The sequence below is a fragment of the Pteropus vampyrus genome, unplaced genomic scaffold (assembly GCF_000151845.1).
Source record: "Pteropus vampyrus isolate Shadow unplaced genomic scaffold, Pvam_2.0 Scaffold253, whole genome shotgun sequence".
Taxonomy (NCBI): domain Eukaryota; kingdom Metazoa; phylum Chordata; class Mammalia; order Chiroptera; family Pteropodidae; genus Pteropus; species Pteropus vampyrus.
Window position 1 is genome coordinate 1,109,721 of NW_011889034.1, and position 2,262 is coordinate 1,111,982.

Below are 2,262 nucleotides of genomic sequence, written 5' to 3' on the forward strand. Positions count from 1 at the left end.
CCAGGGTTGGTTGCGGACTCCCGGCGGAGCAAGAGCGAAGTCAGGGACCCGCCGAGGTTCCCGAGTCCCTCGCGCCCGCTGGGCCTGGCAGCCACCGTGGCGGCGGGTGGCGGCGAGACGGAAGGTGCGGCAGCGCCCGCAGAGCCCGGCGGCAGGTACGAGGGAGGGAGAGGTGGGGCCCGAGCGGAGGGCCGAGGCCCGTCCCCTCAGCGCCAGCGCCTCCCCGGCACCTGCGGGCCGGTCCCGTGGTCCTCGCTTCGCGTCTGCTTGCTTTCGCTAGCCACGTTTTTGGTCTTCTTCCAAGCTCCTTGATTAAAGTTAACGGTGTGGGGTTTTTTTGATCGCCACAATAAACGGCACTTTAAAAAAAGATATTTGCCCGTATTCACTACTTCCCCCAACGGTGCCCTAATTTGGATCCATAAAAACAATCACCAGAAACCCGAGAACCTATTATGTGCCGAGCAGAGAGCTGAAAGCAAGTATGTGGCCTCGCTTTAAATTCCTACTGTCAGCGGAGCACAGCGAGGCGCAGAGAGGTGCTGCGGGAGCGGGGTCCAGAGGGGGCCCGGCCGCCCTCTCGCTCCGCCTGGCGCTTTCCCTGCCCCCACCAGCACCACTTCTCTGGGTGCTGGGAGACGGGCAGATGCGGGACGCCGGAGAGGGAAGTGCAGAGAATGGGTTCCGTGCCGCTCCCGCGACCGCCCTGTGTCCCTGGACTCCTTGACCCCTCTCTTTCTTGGGAGTCAACCTGAGTCTGGGCAGGGCCGGAGCCCCAGATTTCCTGCGCTGGTGGGCACCCATTGTGGGTTTTGAGTACCTGGCTGATCTTCTGCGCAGCCTGCAGCCACCACCCAGTCACTGCCCCCCACCCCCCCAGAGAGCACCGCCTGGGTGCAGAGTAGCCTCTCACCTCCAGCCCCTCCCAGCCTCTTCTCTCCCGCACCTGCTCCACTCTGGTTGTCACCCGTCGCCTCCTCTGAGGCTCTTTATCGAAGTCACCCTTGACCCCAGTGTTGCTAAACCCAATGATTAGAACTCAGCCCCCTCTTTACTGAGCTGTCGGTGGCAGTGACCCAGCTGAGTGCTTCCATCCAGGACACACCTTTCTCTCCCAACTGGGAGGGATTGTACCCCTGCCTCCCCCCAACCGCATGCCTGCTCCTCCCCAGTCCTCCTGGCTGGCGCCTCCTCTGCACCCGACCCCCTAACACGAGAGCCCTGGACTTAGTCCTTGAACACCTCTACCCACCCCCTCCCTGGGGAATTTCCTGTCGTCACCCGTTTGATAAACAACCATTTCTCCCCAGCTTTCTAGAGCTTGCATCTCCAGACCCTTTCACCTGGTCTTTGCCTGCCGGGTGTCGGATAGATCCCTGAAAGCCAGCTGCACGCTCAGTCTCCCCCCTAAAACCTGCCTCTGCCCCGGTCACCTTTTCTAGCACGAGAACTCAGGGTGGATACTCCGCAGACTTCTCTGTGAGTCTATCTTTGGCCGACTCAAAGGCCTGGGCTGCCGCTGCTGCTCAGGCTCCTTCCTGTGCTTTCCAGTTTGAAACTGTACTCAGGACGAAGGTCGAGCTCAGGACAGTGGGGGTATCGGTTAGGACTGGGTTCGGCTGCATGGAACAGAAAATCTCAGCATCATAGTGGCCCAAAGGAGATGATTCTTGTTTCCGTAAAGGAGACCCACGGGGCCGCTCTCCTGGGAGGTGTGGCAGCCCCAAAGTCATCAGGGACTTAGGCTCTTCTGCCATCTTTAACATGTTTCCTTGCAGTCCAGGATGGCTGCCTTAGTTCCTGCCATCATCTCCTGAGTCCAGGCGGCAGAACGGAAAAGAAAAGAAGGGTGCGCCCTCCCGTACACGTAGACTGGCCATCAGCCCCACAGACGGCCACTCGTTGACGCACCCAGCTGCTGTGGAGGCTGGGAAAGGCCACCTTTCAAATGAGCAGCAATAAGCCCAACTTACAGTCCGTGTTCTGTGTCCTCAGGAGAAAGGGAGGGTGCAGACTGAAAAGCAACCAGCAGAACTCGCCACGCGGCCCTGAACTTGAAGCACAAGCCATCAGAGCATGACTTGGCAGAAATCCTTAGGAGACTAGCTTTAATCAGAATTAAAAGGAAAAGAATGTACTTTAATTAACACACATTAGGGATTTACGTAAATGAAGCCTCCTCCCTGGTGGTTGAGAGTGTCAGACTAGTGTGTGTGTGACAGAGTCTCAATCTCTGCGTGTAACCTCACTTCTGTCCATAAA

At 58.3% G+C, this 2,262-nt stretch overlaps 1 protein-coding gene across 1 annotated transcript in view; it reads left to right on the top strand.

Moving 5' to 3' along the window:
- Window positions 1–6: 6 nt before the first annotated feature.
- The window catches only part of CFAP99 (cilia and flagella associated protein 99), a 35,256-nt gene continuing 33,000 nt past the window's right edge, over window positions 7–2,262 (top strand). The window contains exon 1 of the mRNA XM_023520236.1: window positions 7–155. The gene's annotated coding sequence lies outside the window, so the exon portion shown is untranslated. The remainder of the gene's footprint in view (window positions 156–2,262) is intronic.